Below are 14,285 nucleotides of genomic sequence, written 5' to 3'. Positions count from 1 at the left end.
AATAAAATTATGTTTCTGCCCAGTTTCGAACTGGGGACCTTTCGCGTGTTAGGCGAACGTGATAACCGCTACACTACAGAAACTCACGGTACTACCAAAGACATTCACACATACCTAAATGCAATTGAACAAAATCATCCACCCAAAGCCAACAGGTTTACCTCAATGTTTAAAAACAGGACAAAGGGCATTTTTCAACCAGGGAACATGCGTTCATTTGTCAGGCCATTGTGAATCAAATGGGTGAAAATCATGCTGCCCAAACCAACAGTATAGCCTTGTGTGAGAAAAAATGCTCACAAACACATGTTTCTGCCCGGTGTCGAACCAGGGACCTTTCACGTGTAAAGCGAACGTGATAACCACTACACTACAGAAACTTCATGAAAAGGAGTGAAATGTTCACGTCAAGCAATCAAGAGCAAAAGTGGAAACAGAGTAATGGCATCATCTGAAAAGCAAAACTTGCATCTTTCAATGAGGGAACTTTTCACTTGTCAGGCTAACGTGATTCTGGTTTAAACGTAGCTGAGCTGGATTTGCATGGAAAAAAACATTTTGGACAAAGCATTCTCATGCCTTTGTCCAAAAGCCAAAAAGAAAGAGAAAAAGCACGTAGATGCCTAGTTTTGCACCCTAAAACTCTCAGGTGTTACTTGAATTGTGATAACCTATCAACTGTCAAAACCACACACTGTTGTCAAAAGCAAACTCACGTAGAAATCGTAGCGGTGAAAAAAATGCTGCTCAAACCAACAATATAATCTTGCATTTGGAAATAAAGAATAAATCACATGTTTCTGCCCGGTATCGAACCGGGGACCTTTCGCGTGTGAGGCGAACGTGATAAGCGCTACACTACAGAAACTAGACGGAAAAAAGCTTCTGTGGTCACGGCATGCAATCAAGATCAAGGACCGAAAGGCAAACGCTTTGATAGCAAACAATAAAATTAAGTTTCTGCCCAGTTTCGAACTGGGGACCTTTCGCGTGTTAGGCGAACGTGATAACCGCTACACTACAGAAACTCACGGTACTACCAAAGACATTCACACATACCTAAATGCAATTGAACAAAATCATCCACCCAAAGCCAACAGGTTTACCTCAATGTTTAAAAACAGGACAAAGGGCATTTTTCAACCAGGGAACATGCGTTCATTTGTCAGGCCATTGTGAATCAAATGGGTGAAAATCATGCTGCCCAAACCAACAGTATAGCCTTGTGTGAGAAAAAATGCTCACAAACACATGTTTCTGCCCGGTGTCGAACCAGGGACCTTTCGCGTGTAAAGCGAACGTGATAACCACTACACTACAGAAACTTCATGAAAAGGAGTGAAATGTTCACGTCAAGCAATCAAGAGCAAAAGTGGAAACAGAGTAATGGCATCATCTGAAAAGCAAAACTTGCATCTTTCAATGAGGGAACTTTTCACTTGTCAGGCTAACGTGATTCTGGTTTAAACGTAGCTGAGCTGGATTTGCATGGAAAAAAACATTTTGGACAAAGAATTCTCATGCCTTTGTCCAAAAGCCAAAAAGAAAGAGAAAAAGCACGTAGATGCCTAGTTTTGCACCCTAAAACTCTCAGGTGTTACTTGAATTGTGATAACCTATCAACTGTCAAAACCACACACTGTTGTCAAAAGCAAACTCACGTAGAAATCGTAGCGGTGAAAAAAATGCTGCTCAAACCAACAATATAATCTTGCATTTGGAAATAAAGAATAAATCACATGTTTCTGCCCGGTATCGAACCGGGGACCTTTCGCGTGTGAGGCGAACATGATAAGCGCTACACTACAGAAACTAGACGGAAAAAGCTTCTGTGGTCACGGCATGCAATCAAGATCAAGGACCGAAAGGGAAACGCTTTGATAGCAAACAATAAAATTATGTTTCTGCCCAGTTTCGAACTGGGGACCTTTCGCGTGTTAGGCGAACGTGATAACCGCTACACTACAGAAACTCACGGTACTACCAAAGACATTCACACATACCTAAATGCAATTGAACAAAATCATCCACCCAAAGCCAACAGGTTTACCTCAATGTTTAAAAACAGGACAAAGGGCATTTTTCAACCAGGGAACATGCGTTCATTTGTCAGGCCATTGTGAATCAAATGGGTGAAAATCATGCTGCCCAAACCAACAGTATAGCCTTGTGTGAGAAAAAATGCTCACAAACACATGTTTCTGCCCGGTTTCGAACCAGGGACCTTTTGCGTATAAAGCGAACGTGATAACCACTACACTACAGAAACTTCATGAAAAGGAGTGAAATGTTCACGTCAAGCAATCAAGAGCAAAAGTGGAAACAGAGTAATGGCATCATCTGAAAAGCAAAACTTGCATCTTTCAATGAGGGAACTTTTCACTTGTCAGGCTAACGTGATTCTGGTTTAAACGTAGCTGAGCTGGATTTGCATGGAAAAAAACATTTTGGATAAAGCATTCTCATGCCTTTGTCCAAAAGCCAAAAAGAAAGAGAAAAAGCACGTAGATGCCTAGTTTTGCACCCTAAAACTCTCAGGTGTTACTTGAATTGTGATAACCTATCAACTGTCAAAACCACACACTTGTCAAAAGCACACTCACGTAGAAATCGTAGCGGTGAAAAAACTGCTGCTCAAACCAACAATATAATCTTGCATTTGGAAATAAAGAATAAATCACATGTTTCTGCCCGGTATCGAACCGGGGACCTTTCGCGTGTGAGGCGAACGTGATAACCGCTACACTACAGAAACTAGACGGAAAAATTTTCTGTGGTCACGGCATGCAATCAAGATCAAGGACCGAAAGGCAAACGCTTTGATAGCAAACAATAAAATTATGTTTCTGCCCAGTTTCGAACTGGGGACCTTTCGCGTGTTAAGCGAACGTGATAACCGCTACACTACAGAAACTCACGGTACTACCAAAGACATTCACACATACCTAAATGCAATTGAACAAAATCATCCACCCAAAGCCAACAGGTTTACCTCAATGTTTAAAAACAGGACAAAGGGCATTTTTCAACCAGGGAACATGCGTTCATTTGTCAGGCCATTGTGAATCAAATGGGTGAAAATCATGCTGCCCAAACCAACAGTATAGCCTTGTGTGAGAAAAAATGCTCACAAACACATGTTTCTGCCCGGTGTCGAACCAGGGACCTTTCGCGTGTAAAGCGAACGTGATAACCACTACACTACAGAAACTTCATGAAAAGGAGTGAAATGTTCACGTCAAGCAATCAAGAGCAAAAGTGGAAACAGAGTAATGGCATCATCTGAAAAGCAAAACTTGCATCTTTCAATGAGGGAACTTTTCACTTGTCAGGCTAACGTGATTCTGGTTTAAACGTAGCTGAGCTGGATTTGCATGGAAAAAAACATTTTGGATAAAGCATTCTCATGCCTTTGTCCAAAAGCCAAAAAGAAAGAGAAAAAGCACGTAGATGCCTAGTTTTGCACCCTAAAACTCTCAGGTGTTACTTAAATTGTGATAACCTATCAACTGTCAAAACCACACACTGTTGTCAAAAGCAAACTCACGTAGAAATCGTAGCGGTGAAAAAAATGCTGCTCAAACCAACAATATAATCTTGCATTTGGAAATAAAGAATAAATCACAAGTTACTGCGCGGTATCGAACCGGGGACCTTACGCGTGTGAGGCGAACGTGATAACCGCTACACTACAGAAACTCACGGTACTACCAAAGACATTCACACATACCTAAATGCAATTGAACAAAATCATCCACCCAAAGCCAACAGGTTTACCTCAATGTCTAAAAACAAGACAAAGGGCATTTTTCAACCAGGGAACATGCGTTCATTTGTCAGGCCATTGTGAATCAAATGGGTGAAAATCATGCTGCCCAAACCAACAGTATAGCCTTGTGTGAGAAAAAATGCTCACAAACACATGTTTCTGCCCGGTGTCAAACCAGGGACCTTTCGCGTGTAAAGCAAACGTGATAACCACTACACTACAGAAACTTCATGAAAAGGAGTGAAATGTTCACATCAAGCAATCAAGAGCAAAAGTGGAAACAGAGTAATGGCATCATCTGAAAAGCAAAACTTGCATCTTTCAATGAGGGAACTTTTCACTTGTCAGGCTAACGTGATTCTGGTTTAAACGTAGCTGAGCTGGATTTGCATGGAAAAAACATTTTGGATAAAGCATTCTCATGCCTTTGTCCAAAAGCCAAAAAGAAAGAGAAAAAACACGTAGATGCCTAGTTTTGCACCCTAAAACTCTCAGGTGTTACTTGAATTGTGATAACCTATCAACTGTCAAAACCACACACTGTTGTCAAAAGCAAACTCACGTAGAAATCGTAGTGGTTAAAAAAATGCTGCTCAAACCAACAATATAATCTTGCATTTGAAAATAAAGAATAAATCACATGTTTCTGCCCGGTATCGAACCGGGGACCTTTCGCGTGTGAGGCGAACGTGATAACTGCTACACTACAGAAACTAGACTGAAAAAGCTTCTGTGGTCACGGCACGCAATCAAGATCAAGGACCGAAAGGCAAACGCTTTGATAGCAAACAATAAAATTATGTTTCTGCCCAGTTTCGAACTGGGGACCTTTCGCGTGTTAGGCGAACGTGATAACCGCTACACTACAGAAACTCACGGTACTACCAAAGACATTCACACATACCTAAATGCAATTGAACAAAATCATCCACCCAAAGCCAACAGGTTTACCTCAATGTTTAAAAACAGGACAAAGGGCATTTTTCAACCAGGGAACATGCGTTCATTTGTCAGGCCATTGTGAATCAAATGGGTGAAAATCATGCTGCCCAAACCAACAGTATAGCCTTGTGTGAGAAAAAATGCTCACAAACACATGTTTCTGCCCGGTGTCAAACCAGGGACCTTTCGCGTGTAAAGCGAACGTGATAACCACTACACTACAGAAACTTCATGAAAAGGAGTGAAATGTTCACGTCAAGCAATCAAGAGCAAAAGTGGAAACAGAGTAATGGCATCATCTGAAAAGCAAAACTTGCATCTTTCAATGAGGGAACTTTTCACTTGTCAGGCTAACGTGATTCTGGTTTAAACGTAGCTGAGCTGGATTTGCATGGAAAAAACATTTTGGATAAAGCATTCTCATGCCTTTGTCCAAAAGCCAAAAAGAAAGAGAAAAAGCACGTAGATGCCTAGTTTTGCACCCTAAAACTCTCAGGTGTTACTTGAATTGTGATAACCTATCAACTGTCAAAACCACACACTATTGTCAAAAGCAAACTCACGTAGAAATCGTAGCAGTGAAAAAAATGCTGCTCAAACCAACAATATAATCTTGCATTTGGAAATAAAGAATAAATCACATGTTTCTGCCCGGTATCGAACCGGGGACCTTTTGCGTGTGAGGCGAACGTGATAACCGCTACACTACAGAAACTAGACGGAAGAAGATTCTGTGGTCACAGCATGCAATCAAGATCAAGGACCGAAAGGCAAACGCTTTGATAGCAAACAATAAAATTATGTTTCTGCCCAGTTTCGAACTGGGGACCTTTCGCGTGTTAGGCGAACGTGATAACCGCTACACTACAGAAACTCACGGTACTACCAAAGACATTCACACATACCTAAATGCAATTGAACAAAATCATCCACCCAAAGCCAACAGGTTTACCTCAATGTTTAAAAACAGGACAAAGGGCATTTTTCAACCAGGGAACATGCGTTCATTTGTCAGGCCATTGTGAATCAAATGGGTGAAAATCATGCTGCCCAAACCAACAGTATAGCCTTGTGTGAGAAAAAATGCTCACAAACACATGTTTCTGCCCGGTGTCGAAGCAGGGACCTTTCGCGTGTAAAGCGAACATGATAACCACTACACTACAGAAACTTCATGAAAAGGAGTGAAATGTTCACGTCAAGCAATCAAGAGCAAAAGTGGAAACAGAGTAATGGCATCATCTGAAAAGCAAAACTTGCATCTTTCAATGAGGGAACTTTTCACTTGTCAGGCTAACGTGATTCTGGTTTAAACGTAGCTGAGCTGGATTTGCATGGAAAAAAACATTTTGGACAAAGCATTCTCATGCCTTTGTCCAAAAGCCAAAAAGAAAGAGAAAAAGCACGTAGATGCCTAGTTTTGCACCCTAAAACTCTCAGGTGTTACTTGAATTGTGATAACCTATCAACTGTCAAAACCACACACTGTTGTCAAAAGCAAACTCACGTAGAAATCGTAGCAGTGAAAAAAATGCTGCTCAAACCAACAATATAATCTTGCATTTGGAAATAAAGAATAAATCACATGTTTCTGCCCGGTATCGAACCGGGGACCTTTCACGTGTGAGGCAAACGTGATAACCGCTACACTACAGAAACTAGACGGAAAAAGCTTCTGTGGTCACGGCATGCAATCAAGATCAAGGACCGAAAGGCAAACGCTTTGATAGCAAACAATAAAATTATGTTTCTGCCCAGTTTCGAACTGGGGACCTTTCGCGTGTTAGGCGAACGTGATAACCGCTACACTACAGAAACTCACGGTACTACCAAAGACATTCACACATACCTAAATGCAATTGAACAAAATCATCCACCCAAAGCCAACAGGTTTACCTCAATGTTTAAAAACAGGACAAAGGGCATTTTTCAACCAGGGAACATGCGTTCATTTGTCAGGCCATTGTGAATCAAATGGGTGAAAATCATGCTGCCCAAACCAACAGTATAGCCTTGTGTGAGAAAAAAATGCTCACAAACACATGTTTCTGCCCGGTGTCGAACCAGGGACCTTTCGCATGTAAAGCGAACGTGATAACCACTACACTACAGAAACTTCATGAAAAGGAGTGAAATGTTCACGTCAAGCAATCAAGAGCAAAAGTGGAAACAGAGTAATGGCATCATCTGAAAAGCAAAACTTGCATCTTTCAATGAGGGAACTTTTCACTTGTCAGGCTAACGTGATTCTGGTTTAAACGTAGCTGAGCTGGATTTGCATGGAAAAAAACATTTTGGATAAAGCATTCTCATGCCTTTGTCCAAAAGCCAAAAAGAAAGAGAAAAAGCACGTAGATGCCTAGTTTTGCACCCTAAAACTCTCAGGTGTTACTTGAATTGTGATAACCTATCAACTGTCAAAACCACAAACTGTTGTTAAAAGCAAACTCACGTAGAAATCGTAGCGGTGAAAAAAATGCTGCTCAAACCAACAATATAATCTTGCATTTGGAAATAAAGAATAAATCACATGTTTCTGCCCGGTATCGAACCGGGGACCTTTCGCGTGTGAGGCGAACGTGATAACCGCTACACTACAGAAACTCACGGTACTACCAAAGACATTCACACATACCTAAATGCAATTGAACAAAATCATCCACCCAAAGCCAACAGGTTTACCTCAATGTTTAAAAACAAGACAAAGGGCATTTTTCAACCAGGGAACATGCGTTCATTTGTCAGGCCATTCTGAATCAAATGGGTGAAAATCATGCTGCCCAAACCAACAGTATAGCCTTGTGTGAGAAAAAATGCTCACAAACACGTTTCTGCCCGGTGTCGAACCAGGGACCTTTCGCATGTAAAGCGAACGTGATAACCACTACACTACAGAAACTTCATGAAAAGGAGTGAAATGTTCACGTCAAGCAATCAAGAGCAAAAGTGGAAACAGAGTAATGGCATCATCTGAAAAGCAAAACTTGCATCTTTCAATGAGGGAACTTTTCACTTGTCAGGCTAACGTGATTCTGGTTTAAACGTAGCTGAGCTGGATTTGCATGGAAAAAAACATTTTGGACAAAGCATTCTCATGCCTTTGTCCAAAAGCCAAAAAGAAAGAGAAAAAGCACGTAGATGCCTAGCTTTGCACCCTAAAACTCTCAGGTGTTACTTGAATTGTGATAACCTATCAACTGTCAAAACCACACACTGTTGTCAAAAGCAAACTCACGTAGAAATCGTAGCGGTGAAAAAAATGCTGCTCAAACCAACAATATAATCTTGCATTTGGAAATAAAGAATAAATCACATGTTTCTGCCCGGTATCGAACCGGGGACCTTTCGCGTGTGAGGCGAACGTGATAACCGCTACACTACAGAAACTAGACAGAAAAAAGCTTCTGTGGTCACGGCATGCAATCAAGATCAAGGACCGAAAGGCAAACGCTTTGATAGCAAACAATAAAATTAAGTTTCTGCCCAGTTTCGAACTGGGGACCTTTCGCGTGTTAGGCGAACGTGATAACCGCTACACTACAGAAACTCACGGTACTACCAAAGACATTCACACATACCTAAATGCAATTGAACAAAATCATCCACCCAAAGCCAACAGGTTTACCTCAATGTTTAAAAACAGGACAAAGGGCATTTTTCAACCAGGGAACATGCGTTCATTTGTCAGGCCATTGTGAATCAAATGGGTGAAAATCATGCTGCCCAAACCAACAGTATAGCCTTGTGTGAGAAAAAATGCTCACAAACACATGTTTCTGCCCGGTGTCAAACCAGGGACCTTTCGCGTGTAAAGCGAACGTGATAACCACTACACTACAGAAACTTCATGAAAGGGAGTGAAATGTTCACGTCAAGCAATCAAGTGCAAAAGTGGAAACAGAGTAATGGCATCATCTGAAAAGCAAAACTTGCATCTTTCAATGAGGGAACTTTTCACTTGTCAGGCTAACGTGATTCTGGTTTAAACGTAGGTGAGCTGGATTTGCATGGAAAAAAACATTTTGGATAAAGCATTCTCATGCCTTTGTCCAAAAGCCAAAAAGAAAGAGAAAAAGCACGTAGATGCCTAGTTTTGCACCCTAAAACTCTCAGGTGTTACTTGAATTGTGATAACCTATCAACTGTCAAAACCACACACTGTTGTCAAAAGCAAACTCACGTAGAAATCGTAGCGGTGAAAAAAATGCTGCTCAAACCAACAATATAATCTTGCATTTGGAAATAAAGAATAAATCACATGTTTCTGCCCGGTATCGAACCGGGGACCTTTCGCGTGTGAGGCGAACGTGATAACCGCTACACTACAGAAACTAGACGGTAAAAGCTTCTGTGGTCACGGCATGCAATCAAGATCAAGGACCGAAAGGCAAACGCTTTGATAGCAAACAATAAAATTATGTTTCTGCCCAGTTTCGAACTGGGAACCTTTCGCATGTTAGGCGAACATGATAACCGCTACACTACAGAAACTCACGGTACTAGCAAAGACATTCACACATACCTAAATGCAATTGAACAAAATCATCCACCCAAAGCCAACAGGTTTACCTCAATATTTAAAAACAGGACAAAGGGCATTTTTCAACCAGGGAACATGCGTTCATTTGTCAGGCCATTGTGAATCAAATGGGTGAAAATCATGCTGCCCAAAACAACAGTATAGCCTTGTGTGAGAGAAAATGCTCACAAACACATGTTTCTGCCCGGTGTCGAACCAGGGACCTTTCGCGTGTAAAGCGAACGTGATAACCACTACACTACAGAAACTTCATGAAAAGGAGTGAAATGTTCACGTCAAGCAATCAAGAGCAAAAGTGGAAACAGAGTAATGGCATGATCTGAAAAGCAAAACTTGCATCTTTCAATGAGGGAACTTTTCACTTGTCAGGCTAACGTGATTCTGGTTTAAACGTAGCTGAGCTGGATTTGCATGGAAAAAAACATTTTGGACAAAGCATTCTCATGCCTTTGTCCAAAAGCCAAAAAGAAAGAGAAAAAGCACGTAGATGCCTAGTTTTGCACCCTAAAACTCTCAGGTGTTACTTGAATTGTGATAACCTATCAACTGTCAAAACCACACACTGTTGTCAAAAGCAAACTCACGTAGAAATCGTAGCGGTGAAAAAAATGCTGCTCAAACCAACAATATAATCTTGCATTTGGAAATAAAGAATAAATCACATGTTTCTGCCCGGTATCGAACCGGGGACCTTTCGCGTGTGAGGCAAACGTGATAACCGCTACACTACAGAAACAAGACGGAAAAAGCTTCTGTGGTCACGGCATGCAATCAAGATCAAGGACCGAAAGGCAAACGCTTTGATAGCAAACAATAAAATTATCATAGAATCATAGAATCATAGAATGGTAGAGTTGGAAGGGACCTCCTGGGTCATCTGGTCCAACCCCCTGCTCAATGCAGGATTCACTAGATCATCTCAGACAGATGTCTGTCCAGCCTCTGTTTGAAGACGTCCATTGAAGGGGAACTCACCACCTCTCGTGGCAGCCTGTTCCACTCATTAATCACCCTAACTGTCAAAAAGTTTTTTCTAATATCTAATCTGTGTCTCCTCCCATTTAGTTTCATCCCATTGCTTCTAGTCTTTCCTTGTGCAAATGAGAATAAAGATGATCCTTCTACAATGTGACAGCCCTTGACATATTTGTAGACAGCTATTAAGTCTCCTCTCAGTCTTCTTTTTTGCAAGCTAAACATTCCCAAATCCTGCAACCGTTCCTCATAGGACATGGTTTGCAGACCAGTCACCATTCTGGTCGCTCTTCTCTGAACTTGCTCCAGTTTGTCTATGTCTTTTTTAAAATGTGGTGCCCAAAACTGTACACAGTATTCCAGATGAGGTCTGACCAAAGAGGAGTAAAGACCGATAATGACTTCACGTGATCTAGACTGTATGCTTCTGTTAATACATCCCAGAATTGTATTTGCCTTTTTTGCTGCTGCATCACACTGTTGACTCATGTTCAGTCTATGATCTATTAGTATACCTAAGTCTTTTTCACATGTACTGTTGCTTAGCTCTATTCCTCCCATTCTGTATATGCTTTTTTCATTTTTATTGCCCAGATGTAGTACTTTGCATTTTTCCCTGTTAAAAACCATTCTGTTGGTTGCTGCCCACTGCTCCAGTTTATTTAGGTCTTTTTGAATCCTCTCTCTCTCTTCTCTAGTATTAGCTATCCCTCCTAGCTTTGTGTCATCAGCAAATTTAATCAGTTTACCCTCAATTCCTTCATCTAAATCATTGATAAAGATGTTGAACAATACAGGTCCCAGGACGGAGCCCTGTGGTACCCCACTTGAGACATTCATCCAGCTGGATGTGAAGCCATTTACAACCACCCTTTGAGTCCGATCACTAAGCCAGTTATGAATCCACCTAACAGTTGCCTGGTCCATTGCATACTTGGTCATTTTTTCAATAAGGATGGTGTGAGATACTTTGTCAAATGCTTTGCTGAAGTCAAGATATACTATATCTACAGCATTTCCCTGATCCACCCAGTCAGTGATTCTGTCATAGAAGGAAATTAAGTTAGTCTGACATGACTTGTTAGTTACAAACCCATGCTGACTCTGGTTAATCACTTCATTCTTATCCATGTACTTACATACATGTTGTTTAATAATTTGTTCAAAGATCTTTCCTGGTATAGAAGTCAGACTCACCGGCCTATAGTTCCCTGGGTCCACCTTCTTCCCCTTTTTGAAGATAGGAACAACATTTGCTCTTCTCCAGTCTTCTGGGACTTCTCCTGTTCTCCAAGAATTTTCAAAGATTATGGAGAGTGGTTCTAAAATTTCTTCTACGATCTCCTTCAGTACTCTGGGGTGTAATTCATCTGGACCTGGAGACTTGAACTCATTTATGTTAGCTAAAAATTCCCTCACAATCTTTCTGTTTACAGATAACTTGGATTCCTCTATTCCTTTAAAAGGACAGTGAAGATCAGTTGATGTTACATTTTGTTTCTGAGAGAAAACAGATGCAAAATAGGAATTAAAAAGTTCGGCCTTCTCAACATCCTCTCTTACCATTTCTCCATTTTCATCCTGTAAAAATCCTATAGCATCTTTGACTTTTCTTTTACTTTTGACATACCCCCAAAATCCTTTTTTATTGCTTTTGACATCTCTTGCAAGCCTTAATTCATTGTCAGCTTTAGCTAACCTGATACGTGCCCTGCAGGATCTGCAGACTGCATTATAATCTTCTTTAGATATGCCTCCCTCTTTCCATTTAATAAACATTTCTTTCTTTCTTTTTAGCATGTGTTTAAGTTCTGTGTTCATCCATCCTGGTTTCCTTAAATGCTTCCCATTCTTCCTACTTTTCGGGATTGTTAACGATTGTGCTTTGAGAATCTCATTTTTAAAAATTTCCCATCCTTCCTGGACATTTTTGTCCTTAAGGACATCCAGCCATTGGATCCCTCCTATTCTCTTTCTGAGTCTCTTAAAATCTGCCTTTCTAAAATCTAACCTTGAAGTTTGAGTCTTCACATGTCTTCCTCCTCTAGTTATCCAAAATTCTATAATAGCATGATCGCTGCCTCCTAGGGTCCCAGCCACCTTTACCTCCTCAACCATTTCCTCCCTGTTTATAAGGATTAGATCCAAAGTAGCAGATCCCCTTGTTTTCTCCCCTACCTTTTGGAAGATAAAGTTGTCAGCAAGAGAGGATAAGAATTTGCTTGACCTGTTAGTTTTACTTGAGAGAGATTCCCAACAAATGTCTGGATAGTTGAAATCTCCCATGACCACTACGTCATATTTTTTGGAGAACTTGGTCATTTGATACATAAAGAGTTCATCCATATCTTCAGCTTGCCCAGGTGGCCTGTAGTAAATGCCTACAATGGTGTCCTTTCCGTTGTTCTCTCCTTGTATTCTTACCCAAACAGTTTCCACAGAACTCCCAGTCTCTGAAGCTTCAATCTCTGTGCAGATATACGCTTTTCTAACATACAATGCAACACCTCCTCCTCGTTTATCAAGTCTGTTTCTTGCAAATAAGTTGTATCCTTTTAGCCTTTTATTCATATCATGTGTATCGTCCCACCAAGTTTCAGTGATTCCAATGACATCATATTCCTTTTCCTGCATTAGTAGTTCCAATTCTCCTTGTTTGTTGCCCATGCTTTGTGCATTTGTATAAAAACATTTTAGTTTGTGATTGGTTTCTCTTCCTCCCATATTTTTATTATTTAAATTGTTTTGTCTTTGTTCTTCCTTTCCACTTCCAGTAGCAGAGATCTCAATAGTATTTGTCAGTTGTATGGCTTTTTCTGGCCTTTTGCTTCCCTTCCCACATTGTTCTAGTTTAAAGCTCTTCTGATGAGTGTAGCAAGGCGACTTCCAAATACATGTTTTCCAGTCTTCGTAAGGTGCACCCCATCTCTAGCAAGTAGTCCATCGTATAGGTAATTCATTCCGTGATCCAGAAATCCAAATCCTTGTTGACGGCACCATCGACGTAGCCAGTTGTTCACCTGTAGAATCTTATTCCACCTCATTGTTCCATGGCCATCCACTGGGAGGATGGATGAGAAGACCACCTGCGCTCCCAATTCTTTCACTTTCTTGCCTAAGTCTTCAAAGTCACTGCAGATGGTTTCCAGGTCCTTTCTTGCGGTGTCATTTGTCCCCACATGTATTAGCAGGAATGGGTAGTGATCTGTAGGTCTGAAGAGTCTTGATATCCTGTCAGACACATCTTTAATTTTTGCTCCTGGAAGACAGCACATTTCTCTTGAGGTTATGTCTGGTCTGCAGATAGCGGCCTCTGTTCCTCTTAACAGGGAATCCCCCATGACCACCACTCTCCGTTTTTTCTTCACAACATTCTTCTTTCTCCATCCAGGAGGATTTTGAGGGCTTACAAGGTTATTCATTGCTGGCAAAGTCTTATTTTGCTGTATTTCTTCATGGTTCTCCTGCGTGAGAGCCTGGTACTGGTTCCTGAGCAGTATGGGTGCTGACTGCCTCTCGATCCTCCTGCTTCTGAGGGTCACATGCTTCCATTCCTCTGTTTCCTCAGGTGCAGTTCGAATTTCTTCTCTTTCTGAATCATGAAGAGATAATTCTGCTCTGTCTAAGAACTCTTCACCTTCCTTAATGATTTTCAAGGTAGTTAACCTCTCTTCTAGATTTCGCAACTTTTCCTCCAACAGGGACACAAGCTTGCATTTCTGGCATGTGAAGTTTGGCTTTTCCACTGGCAAGTCTGTGAACATGTAGCAGGATATGCAGTTCACCAAATGGCTCCTGGACTCTTCCATGTTCTTATTGTTAATGTTCTGAAAACAGTGAAAAAAGCTTAAAAAAAAAGCTTCAAAATGCGCGCGCCGATAGGCGCGCGGTTTACCGATGTCCTCTTTTCAGCTCCAACAGCCAAAATCCAGTGTTCTTTGAGCTCGCGGAGACTCTTCACTTACCCCAAAATGCAGTGGGAATATGCAAATTATCTCCTCAGGACTCCTCCCCTGGTTTACCGATGTCCTCTTTTCAGCTCCAACAGCCAAAATCCAG

The 14,285-nt window shown here is 41.1% G+C and overlaps 30 non-coding genes across 30 annotated transcripts; all 30 read right to left on the bottom strand.

Annotated features, from left to right (window-relative positions):
• Nucleotides 1-10: 10 nt before the first annotated feature.
• TRNAV-AAC (transfer RNA valine (anticodon AAC)) lies at nucleotides 11-83 on the bottom strand. Its single transcript has one exon. It is a non-coding gene; the product is annotated as a tRNA-Val (tRNA).
• A 224-nt stretch (nucleotides 84-307) lies between these two features.
• On the bottom strand, nucleotides 308-380 carry TRNAV-UAC (transfer RNA valine (anticodon UAC)). The gene has a single exon. It is a non-coding gene; the product is annotated as a tRNA-Val (tRNA).
• Nucleotides 381-795: 415 nt separating this feature from the next.
• TRNAV-CAC (transfer RNA valine (anticodon CAC)) lies at nucleotides 796-868 on the bottom strand. Its single transcript has one exon. It is a non-coding gene; the product is annotated as a tRNA-Val (tRNA).
• An 87-nt stretch (nucleotides 869-955) lies between these two features.
• Nucleotides 956-1,028, bottom strand: TRNAV-AAC (transfer RNA valine (anticodon AAC)). The gene has a single exon. It is a non-coding gene; the product is annotated as a tRNA-Val (tRNA).
• A 224-nt stretch (nucleotides 1,029-1,252) lies between these two features.
• Nucleotides 1,253-1,325, bottom strand: TRNAV-UAC (transfer RNA valine (anticodon UAC)). The gene has a single exon. It is a non-coding gene; the product is annotated as a tRNA-Val (tRNA).
• A 415-nt stretch (nucleotides 1,326-1,740) lies between these two features.
• On the bottom strand, nucleotides 1,741-1,813 carry TRNAV-CAC (transfer RNA valine (anticodon CAC)). The gene has a single exon. It is a non-coding gene; the product is annotated as a tRNA-Val (tRNA).
• An 86-nt stretch (nucleotides 1,814-1,899) lies between these two features.
• Nucleotides 1,900-1,972, bottom strand: TRNAV-AAC (transfer RNA valine (anticodon AAC)). The gene has a single exon. It is a non-coding gene; the product is annotated as a tRNA-Val (tRNA).
• Nucleotides 1,973-2,196: 224 nt separating this feature from the next.
• Nucleotides 2,197-2,269, bottom strand: TRNAI-UAU (transfer RNA isoleucine (anticodon UAU)). Its single transcript has one exon. It is a non-coding gene; the product is annotated as a tRNA-Ile (tRNA).
• Nucleotides 2,270-2,682: 413 nt separating this feature from the next.
• Nucleotides 2,683-2,755, bottom strand: TRNAV-CAC (transfer RNA valine (anticodon CAC)). Its single transcript has one exon. It is a non-coding gene; the product is annotated as a tRNA-Val (tRNA).
• An 86-nt stretch (nucleotides 2,756-2,841) lies between these two features.
• Nucleotides 2,842-2,914, bottom strand: TRNAV-AAC (transfer RNA valine (anticodon AAC)). The gene has a single exon. It is a non-coding gene; the product is annotated as a tRNA-Val (tRNA).
• Nucleotides 2,915-3,138: 224 nt separating this feature from the next.
• On the bottom strand, nucleotides 3,139-3,211 carry TRNAV-UAC (transfer RNA valine (anticodon UAC)). Its single transcript has one exon. It is a non-coding gene; the product is annotated as a tRNA-Val (tRNA).
• A 712-nt stretch (nucleotides 3,212-3,923) lies between these two features.
• TRNAV-UAC (transfer RNA valine (anticodon UAC)) lies at nucleotides 3,924-3,996 on the bottom strand. The gene has a single exon. It is a non-coding gene; the product is annotated as a tRNA-Val (tRNA).
• A 414-nt stretch (nucleotides 3,997-4,410) lies between these two features.
• TRNAV-CAC (transfer RNA valine (anticodon CAC)) lies at nucleotides 4,411-4,483 on the bottom strand. The gene has a single exon. It is a non-coding gene; the product is annotated as a tRNA-Val (tRNA).
• An 86-nt stretch (nucleotides 4,484-4,569) lies between these two features.
• Nucleotides 4,570-4,642, bottom strand: TRNAV-AAC (transfer RNA valine (anticodon AAC)). The gene has a single exon. It is a non-coding gene; the product is annotated as a tRNA-Val (tRNA).
• Nucleotides 4,643-4,866: 224 nt separating this feature from the next.
• TRNAV-UAC (transfer RNA valine (anticodon UAC)) lies at nucleotides 4,867-4,939 on the bottom strand. The gene has a single exon. It is a non-coding gene; the product is annotated as a tRNA-Val (tRNA).
• Nucleotides 4,940-5,353: 414 nt separating this feature from the next.
• On the bottom strand, nucleotides 5,354-5,426 carry TRNAV-CAC (transfer RNA valine (anticodon CAC)). Its single transcript has one exon. It is a non-coding gene; the product is annotated as a tRNA-Val (tRNA).
• Nucleotides 5,427-5,512: 86 nt separating this feature from the next.
• On the bottom strand, nucleotides 5,513-5,585 carry TRNAV-AAC (transfer RNA valine (anticodon AAC)). Its single transcript has one exon. It is a non-coding gene; the product is annotated as a tRNA-Val (tRNA).
• Nucleotides 5,586-5,809: 224 nt separating this feature from the next.
• TRNAV-UAC (transfer RNA valine (anticodon UAC)) lies at nucleotides 5,810-5,882 on the bottom strand. The gene has a single exon. It is a non-coding gene; the product is annotated as a tRNA-Val (tRNA).
• A 415-nt stretch (nucleotides 5,883-6,297) lies between these two features.
• On the bottom strand, nucleotides 6,298-6,370 carry TRNAV-CAC (transfer RNA valine (anticodon CAC)). Its single transcript has one exon. It is a non-coding gene; the product is annotated as a tRNA-Val (tRNA).
• An 86-nt stretch (nucleotides 6,371-6,456) lies between these two features.
• Nucleotides 6,457-6,529, bottom strand: TRNAV-AAC (transfer RNA valine (anticodon AAC)). Its single transcript has one exon. It is a non-coding gene; the product is annotated as a tRNA-Val (tRNA).
• A 225-nt stretch (nucleotides 6,530-6,754) lies between these two features.
• Nucleotides 6,755-6,827, bottom strand: TRNAV-UAC (transfer RNA valine (anticodon UAC)). The gene has a single exon. It is a non-coding gene; the product is annotated as a tRNA-Val (tRNA).
• A 415-nt stretch (nucleotides 6,828-7,242) lies between these two features.
• Nucleotides 7,243-7,315, bottom strand: TRNAV-CAC (transfer RNA valine (anticodon CAC)). The gene has a single exon. It is a non-coding gene; the product is annotated as a tRNA-Val (tRNA).
• Nucleotides 7,316-7,537: 222 nt separating this feature from the next.
• TRNAV-UAC (transfer RNA valine (anticodon UAC)) lies at nucleotides 7,538-7,610 on the bottom strand. Its single transcript has one exon. It is a non-coding gene; the product is annotated as a tRNA-Val (tRNA).
• Nucleotides 7,611-8,025: 415 nt separating this feature from the next.
• Nucleotides 8,026-8,098, bottom strand: TRNAV-CAC (transfer RNA valine (anticodon CAC)). Its single transcript has one exon. It is a non-coding gene; the product is annotated as a tRNA-Val (tRNA).
• Nucleotides 8,099-8,185: 87 nt separating this feature from the next.
• Nucleotides 8,186-8,258, bottom strand: TRNAV-AAC (transfer RNA valine (anticodon AAC)). Its single transcript has one exon. It is a non-coding gene; the product is annotated as a tRNA-Val (tRNA).
• A 224-nt stretch (nucleotides 8,259-8,482) lies between these two features.
• Nucleotides 8,483-8,555, bottom strand: TRNAV-UAC (transfer RNA valine (anticodon UAC)). Its single transcript has one exon. It is a non-coding gene; the product is annotated as a tRNA-Val (tRNA).
• Nucleotides 8,556-8,970: 415 nt separating this feature from the next.
• TRNAV-CAC (transfer RNA valine (anticodon CAC)) lies at nucleotides 8,971-9,043 on the bottom strand. The gene has a single exon. It is a non-coding gene; the product is annotated as a tRNA-Val (tRNA).
• An 86-nt stretch (nucleotides 9,044-9,129) lies between these two features.
• Nucleotides 9,130-9,202, bottom strand: TRNAV-AAC (transfer RNA valine (anticodon AAC)). Its single transcript has one exon. It is a non-coding gene; the product is annotated as a tRNA-Val (tRNA).
• Nucleotides 9,203-9,426: 224 nt separating this feature from the next.
• TRNAV-UAC (transfer RNA valine (anticodon UAC)) lies at nucleotides 9,427-9,499 on the bottom strand. Its single transcript has one exon. It is a non-coding gene; the product is annotated as a tRNA-Val (tRNA).
• A 415-nt stretch (nucleotides 9,500-9,914) lies between these two features.
• Nucleotides 9,915-9,987, bottom strand: TRNAV-CAC (transfer RNA valine (anticodon CAC)). The gene has a single exon. It is a non-coding gene; the product is annotated as a tRNA-Val (tRNA).
• Nucleotides 9,988-14,285: the final 4,298 nt, after the last annotated feature.

Source organism: Phyllobates terribilis, unplaced genomic scaffold (assembly GCF_046119375.1).
Source record: "Phyllobates terribilis strain yellow unplaced genomic scaffold, ASM4611937v1 Scaffold_3__8_contigs__length_932513732, whole genome shotgun sequence".
Taxonomy (NCBI): Eukaryota; Metazoa; Chordata; class Amphibia; order Anura; family Dendrobatidae; genus Phyllobates; species Phyllobates terribilis.
Note: the sequence above shows the minus strand (reverse complement) of the source record. Positions and strands in the feature narration are given on the sequence as shown.